Source organism: Marmota marmota, unplaced genomic scaffold, assembly GCF_001458135.2.
Source record: "Marmota marmota marmota unplaced genomic scaffold, marMar, whole genome shotgun sequence".
Classification (NCBI taxonomy): domain Eukaryota; kingdom Metazoa; phylum Chordata; class Mammalia; order Rodentia; family Sciuridae; genus Marmota; species Marmota marmota.
In genome coordinates this window covers 825,956-833,717 of record NW_026000059.1, presented here as the reverse complement: position 1 = coordinate 833,717, position 7,762 = coordinate 825,956, and the positions used below count along the sequence as shown (strand labels likewise).

Genomic DNA, 7,762 nt, shown 5'->3' with positions numbered 1-7,762 from the left:
ACAGCGAACAGCGCGGGGGCTCCAGTACATTCAGGTGAAGAGCAAGCCCGAGTCTGCTGGCTTTCTGTCCGCGCCTGTGGGGCAGCTGCTCCGCCCCGCCCACCTGGGCAGGCCCTGCTGTCTCCGAGGGCTACCTATGCTCTTTTCTGCCATGCGCGGGTGGTCAGTGGTGGCCTTTTCTGTCTGGCCCTTTGGAGGCAGAGCAGAGCTCTGCAGGTCCTGGTACCTTGTGGCAGGATCCTCTTTGGTCTTTCTGGGGCGAGGTGACATTCAGCTGTCCGTTGGCCCAGGGTTTGTGTGTCTTTCCCTGTTGGTGGCATTTGTTGGTGAGGAGTGATGAGTGAGAGGGGTTGCTGTGCGCAGGGTTGGGGACCTATTTGGGGGGTATGGGTCTATTTTTGACACGGATAAAAGAGAAAGTCACCTGAATTTTGAAAAGTTGTGAGTTTCACTGAATATAGATAATTTTCTTCCTTTAAATGCATTTAAGGACACAAATTTCAAAACTTTAAGCATGTTTTTCTCCTGAAACTGAGCACTTCTATTTCTGACAAAAGAGTCAAGATTGTCTGTCATGGGGGTCCCCTTTAACTGCTCGTATTTGTGGAGGGGACCTCTATGGGAAGCAGTTTCTGTTGTGCCAGGAGTAGGTTCAGTGGGGAGTACAGAAATGGATCTCCTCCCAGGAACTTGTCTGGGGTGGTGAGATCTTCCAGTCGCCTGCCAGGCCCCACTGTGGGGCTGCCTGCTGCAGAGGACGCGGGGGCAGAAAGTGGGCAGCCCTCCAGTCCAGGAGGCCCTGCAGACGTCCCGGACGCCCACTCTTAGCTCTTTGCAAATGTGGAGAAGGTGACAGGCACGTTTCCTGAGCCACTTGGCCTCCACGGCACCTTAGTGGGCCGTGCTTCCTTGAGGACAGTGTTTGTGTGCATGTGGGCAGCGCCCGCCTCGGGCAGCGGAGCCCGTGCTGCCTTGCTCTCGTCCTCCCTCTGTGGCATCCTCAGCCTGGCAAGGAAGAGCAGCGCGTGTCTGGAGACCTGAGGAGCCCCCGCCTTCTGGAGAGGGAATCAAGGCTGGCCTCCAACCCGCCAGAGAGGACTCGAGACCGCTGTGTCAGCGGGAAGCTGTGTCAGCGGGAAGCGATGTCACCGCGATGGACTCTCCTGCTTATGCCCCTTCCAGTGCCCAGCAAGGCTTTGTTTCAGGGGAGGCCCAGGACTCACCTGTTTTTCTGCTTGTTTTCCAGTTCACCCAGACCAGCCCCAGCTTGAGCAGAGTCGCCCACACTCCAGGGACTGTGCCGAGGCCCCGTGGGGAAGTGCTGGTGGAACAGACCTAGAGTCTGCGTCCTGGGGGATCCTGGAGTAGAGGGAGATCCCCAGCAATGGGCGCCCACATCCAGAATGGGCACCCAAACATCATGGCCCCCGCCAGGAAAGTCCTTCTGGAACTATGACAAGAAATGTGGGCAGAACAATTCAGGCAAAGGTAGAGCCAAATAAGACGGCGGGTTCAGAGACATGGGGCGGCTTTATCTTTGGGAGCCTAATAAGACACTGTGTTAGAAGATGCAAGAGGAAGGAACGAGGTCTTGTTGCGCAGCGTGAAGGACCTTGCACTTCATTCTCTGCTGGGTGAGAAGCCGCAAATACCGCTTAAAGGCAACAGCAAGGTGGGGCAGCGCGGGTGGGCGGGCAGCCAGACTCCCTGGGGGAGCCAGTGAGAGGACGCTTCCTGTACTCAATCTGAGGGACCACAGGGTCTGAACAAGAGCTTTGGATATGAATGGGCTGGGGAGGAGAGGAGTGAGTTGAAACGTTCAGAATTCAAATCTAAGAGGGGAAACATCCAGGGGGCATGCCTGTGGTGCTAGCTAGCACAGCTGGAGCAGGGGAGGCACCCCGGGGGTGCAGGCCTTCGGCACGTTAGCAGCATCTGCATCACCACAAGTGGACACACAGGTGTGGTGGAGAGGTTTCAGGGCCAGTTTAAGCCAGAGACAGACCTGGAATGAGCGTAGGGCTTGGTTGAATAGAGGATAGAGAAAGGACAGAGAATAGACGTGGGGGTAGATCCAAATAACGACAGGATGAAACAGAAACAGGACGTGCATCACGGAGCCAGGACGTCGTCATGTACCATGAGAGGCTCACTTAAAGGTGGAGGCCAGAGTCACCCTGTGGGAACTCCAGAGGTCATGAACTCTCAGGCTCCGTCCCAGCAGGTAGAGGACACTGACAAGGACAACGATACAATAAAATGAACAAGAATGGCTGATATGGCGGCCGATCTCACTGTCCACGGTCAGGCCCAAGGAGGGCCCAGACGTTTCATTAAGCATTAGCCTGTGGCAGTGAGGCTGGACGAGACAGGCAGTCGATTCAGAAGACAAGAGTACGTTGCTCCCTTCTAGATGACTGATCTGAACAGAAAAAAGAGAAAGTGAGATAAAAAGAACTTCGTCACTCTCTACCCATCTTCCAGTCTGGACTTTATTTTCTCTTGCTTCATTTGAGCTGGACTTTACACCAGGGGCCCTCGTGGTCCCCAGGCGGCAGAATTGGTCTAGACCGCCCACTGTGGGCCCTCCTGGTCCCCAGGCTGCTCTCTTGGGGTAGACCTTCTGCCTTGGGCTTTATTGGTCCTCAGACCCAAGGCTTGGACCATGGGTTCTCCTGTCCTCAGGCTGCAGACTTGAACTGGACCTCTCACCACGGGCTCTCCTGGTCCTCAGTCTTCTTAGATGAAACCTCCCCTCTTGGGCTCTTTTAGCTTTCAGAGTGCAGACGTGGACGAGACCTCCCAGCATGGCTCACCTGGTCCCCAGGCTGAAGACCTGGGCCATTCTACCCACCATGGCTCTCCAGGTCCTCATGCTGCAGACTTGGGCTGTTCCCCACTGTGGGCTCTCCTGTCCTCAGGCTGCAGACTTGGGCTGTTCCCCACCGTGGGCTCTCCTCATCCTCAAGCTGCAAATGTGGACTGCACCTCCCAACATGGATTCCACTGTTCTTATGCTGCAGACTTGGACTAGACCACCCACCTTGGGCTCTCTTGGTTCTCAGACTGCAGATTTGCACTAGTCCTCTTACCATGGGTTCTCCAGGTCCTCAGGGTGCACACCTGGACCAGACCTCCCACTTGGGTTCTCCAGGTTCTCAGGCTGAAGACTTGGACTAGACCTCCCAGCATGGGCTCACCTGGTCCTCAGTCTACAGGCTTAGACTAGGTCTTCCATGTGATCTCTCCTGGTCCTCATAATGCACACTGGACTGGACTTTCCACCATGGTCAGGTCCTCGGGCTGCTGACTTAAACAATACCTCCAGTCATGGCCTCTTCTGGTCCTCTCCAGCACAGGGGCCTTTGGGGAACATTCAAGGTCCATACTATGGCAGATCTGTTTTGGACTTTCTCTAGTTCTTCCAAATTATAGCTGGATGTGTTGAGTTTGCTTGGTGGTAAGCTTTTGAGGGGTGTGCTGCTCCTGTGCTGCTCCCCTTTTCTTATCTGGGTCAGAGTCCAAGATCCCTCTGCTCTGCTGGGCGTAGACGCATCCTTTAGTCTCCAGGAAGGAAAGGGTGCATGGCCTGTGGTCTCCAAGGTCAACAATCTCTTCTACCTGGTAGAATTTCACACTGTTTATTTTCTCTTAAAACACAGAATTCTATTCCAATTATTCCACGTGATTTTCTCCTAAGGAAACAATGTTTTTCCTTGACTGTCTTTCATTTATATGCCTATTTTACTACTCTCCAAAAAACTGTATTAAATCGAAATTGAATTAAAAATTTTTCCTGTGGCTCTAAGGCTTGAAATGTTAATATTTTCCTCTGGACTGTTTTATACTGATTTTTTTTGCAGAACACGGCTGATTAGTATAGCAGGACTACTTCACAGGGGTTGATAAGTTATTAAAGAAAAATATTATTGGAAATATGTATCTTCATACAGATCTGGCAGATCTGGAGATTTTCAACTGCTGAATTACCAGTGGATGCATATTACTTATTGCTATATTAAGACAGTTTAAGCCATCAATTATTTTCTTATTTATATAGATCAATATTGTCTAATATTGTTAGCTCAAACCCCTTTACACTTGTAAAAATTATAAAGATCCCAAAGAGTTTTGGTTTATGTGGGCCTTATTGTAAATATTTACTGCATTAGAAACTGAAATAAAAAACTTAAAATTAAATTTTTTTATTTAAAAGTCATAGATCTATTACATGTAACCATAAATAACACATTTTAAAATGAAGAATATGTCAAAACTAGTGAGAACAGGAATGTTTCCCATTTTGCAAACCCCTTCGGTGCCTGGGTTCTCACGGCAGCTCACAGTCACAGAGCCGCAGAGGGGAAGTTCGAGGGGCTTGGATAGTCTGGGCCTTGAAGAGTCTGGGACCTAGACAGTCTGGGGCCTGGAGAGTCTTTGCCCTGCAGAGTCTGGGTCCTGGAAGGTCTGGGTCCTAGAGAGTCTGGGGCCTGGAGAGTCTGGCCCTGGAGAGTCTGGCCCTGGAGAGTCTGGCCCTGGAGAGTCTGGGTCCTGGAGAGTCAGGGCCTTGAAGAGTCTGGAGCCTGGAGAGTCTGGGACCTGTAGAGTCTGGGACCTGGAGAGTCTGGGACCTGGAGAGTCTAGACCTGGAGAGTCTGGGTCCTGGAGAGTCTGGGCCTGGAGAGTCTGGGTCCTGGAGAGTCTGGGACCTGGAGAGTCTAGACCTGGAGAGTGTGGGGCCTGGAGAGTCTGGGCTTGGAGAGTCTGGGTGCTGGAGAGTCTGGGCCTGGAGAGTCTGGGGCCTGGAGAATCTGGGTCCTGGAGAGTCTGGGTCCTGGATAGTCTGGGTCCTGGAGAGTCTTGGCCTGGAGAGTCTGAGTCCTAGAGAGTCTGGGCCTGGAGAGTCCAGACCTGGAGAGTCTGGGTCCTGGAGAGTCTAGACCTGGAGAGTCTGGGTCCTGGATAGTCTTTGTCCTGGAGAATCCTGGGCCCTGCGAGACTCCACAGATTGGTGGTTGAGAAGAGCGTGTTGACACGCCTGGTGTGGGCTCTCCTACGTGTCTTTTACCAGGAAACTCCTTCTCATTATCTGCCAGCCAACAGTTCAGTCAGGTCTTCCTTCAATAGTGTTGAAAATAAATGATCTGAAACCATCCAAGTTTCAAATTCGGTTCCTGGTCTGAGAGTCACTCATTTTCTCAATGTGTAGGAACGTACTAGAAGGAACGAGAGAAGAATTAAGCACATAACAGTGCCTCTGGCCTCTGACTCTCTCCTCAGATGCACCACCATTTTGTACACTTAACTGAGAGGTGAGAAAGGTTGAAGTGTGTCGATTTCAGGATGACCTGGACACTACAATGTTTTAGATTGAAAAGATCATATGCACCTCGGTCCTGTGCAGTGTGTGTCTATGTATGTGTGTGTGCACATGCATACGTGAGTGTGGCCTGTATGTGTGCATGTATGTGTGTGGGTGTGCGTCGTGTGTACACACCTGTGTGCACTGTTTATGTTTGTGCATGTGTATTTGTGGGTGTTTTGTGTGCATGTATGTGTGTACTGTGCATGCATGTGGGTGTGCGTCATCTGTACACACCTGTGTGCACTGTGTATGTGTGTGCATGTGTACATGAGGGTGTTGTGTGTCATATATGTGCTTTGTGTACACAGCGAGTGCATCTTTTGTATGTGTGTAATGTGCATGTTATGTGTGTTGTGTGTGGTATGTGTGCTGTGTATGTGTGCTGTGTGTGTCATGTTGTGTGTAGTGTGTGTGTGTTTCCTTCTTTAAGGAAAATGTCAAGTCCATCATCAGCTTTACTCATTTTAAAATCCACTTGAATCAATGCGTCCTCATTCATTTCAGGACAGCCCCTCACTGAAGAGACGAGCAGTGAGTCTGGTGGACACAAGGTGGTCTGTGGCCGGCCAGTGAGATTTCCTGCTCCAGTATCCTCCTCAGGGTCCCGTAGCCTCCTGTCCCCCGGGCTCTAAGCAGTGTCGCGGTCTTACGGAGAGTTAGTGAATGGAGTGGCAGTTGTCATCACTGAGACTGTCACTTCAGGACATATCTGGATTCGCAGGTAATGAGCACATGACACAGGCACCCCAAAATTTAACTTTCATAGAACCCTCTAAAGTAAAGGGTGCTTTTAAGATTCATATGGCCTTTATTTAAAATGGCTTTCAGTCAAACTCTCTAGCACAAGCACCAAGGTTGGGAGAGCTCTGCTGAGCACTGACAGACCTGTTGCAAGGTTGCACGAGGGGGTTCTGGGTGGGCTTCGCTCCCCATGGCAGTCACAGAGGGCGCCCCGGCTGCACCCCTCCACCAGTGTGTGTGAAGCCCTGGCATCAGGTCTGACAGGGCCTCCCTGAACATGCTGGCAACAGTGGGCAGAAGGGCAGGTGAGGAACCACAGACGCTCTGTCTTGCCCCTGGGTCCAGAGCAGGACGCTTGCATCCCTGGGGAGCCGAGAGGAGGTGCCCTCTGGCCCTGCTGCGTCCTGCCAGGATCCCCCCTGCTTGGGCCGGCCTGCAGGGCGGCTGGCCCGTGAGGGGAGGGCAGGGGTTTCAAGGCCAGGCAGAGTCCTCCAAGAGCAGAGGTCCAGGCTCTCTGTGGACATTTCATGGGACAAGGAATTCCAGTGGCCGGGAGCCACTCTCTATGACCCAGCTTCTTAATGGGGGTTGGTTCAGGTGGAAAACCTAGCTCCACTGAAGCCAGACCATGACCCCAGCACAGACCTGGTGCTTCCTTCTCCCAAGGGTTATGGACACATCGATGTCATTTTCCTGTTCTCATCGCCTAAGGGAAAAGATAATAAAAGAAATTAAGGAAGTTTCTACACATTTATTTTACTTCTCTTGTTTTTATCCTTATGGACCACTTAAAATACAATTGACTCTATAGACTGAGACGTTTTAATCCCCAGGTAAGTGTATAGGAATATTTTCCTGGGAATTAATTCAGAAAAGCAGAACTTTTGAATTTCTTAGGTATCTAAAAGTTGTAGGTCAGAGGTTCCGGTTGATCGGGTTCCCTTAGGAGGACCTGCGATGAGTGGCGTGCAGGACTTGAGCCACCCCATGCAGAGTGGAGACACACAGCTGCAGACACACCGTCCCTGGCCAGATCCAGACCCAATCGTGCTGTGATGACAGCTTGTGTGTCCTGAGTCACTTCTGGAATCCAGTGACCTTGCCTCTGCTGGCCCTGTCCTCCACCTCCCTGGGTTTTAGGTCTTGGTGACAACGGAGCTCAACAGAAGGAACTGTGGGGTGCTGCACAGATCCTGAGGTGAGAACACAAGATCCCTACCACCCAGACGGAAGCCATGGACAGTACCGACATTCAAAGTCGGGTTAGGGTCTAAAGGTTCATATGAATGCATGCCCAGGAGGCCCGAGGGATGAGGAGCACCAGAGCTGTCTGCGTGGAGGAGGAGGCGTGCACACAGCTTCTGTTGTGGATGAACAGGCACAGGCCAAAGGTAAACAGGGAGACAGGGACCATGCACAGGATGCACATAATGCTCCCCACGCTCTGCCTGCTCCTGAGCCAGCTGCTCCCTCTGGCTCTCCTGCAGGGGCTGCATTCCAGACCCTGCTCTGGGCCACCCCTCCTACCTGCCCCACCCTCCTCCACCCCCCTGCACCCAGCCTTTCCTCCTCCTCCCTGGCCACCCACCCCCTGCCCTCCTTCCTTTGTCCCCCCTGCTCTCCAGGAGGACCCTGCACTCTGCCCCTCCCCTCTAC

The 7,762-nt window shown here is 52.2% G+C and overlaps 1 long non-coding RNA gene across 1 annotated transcript; it reads right to left on the bottom strand.

The window, feature by feature from the left end:
- Positions 1–4,189: 4,189 nt before the first annotated feature.
- On the bottom strand, positions 4,190–7,751 carry LOC125619936. The gene is made up of 2 exons (XR_007351501.1): positions 6,752–7,751; positions 4,190–5,216 (listed from the first exon to the last, which is right to left on the bottom strand). It is a non-coding gene; the product is annotated as an uncharacterized LOC125619936 (long non-coding RNA).
- Positions 7,752–7,762: the final 11 nt, after the last annotated feature.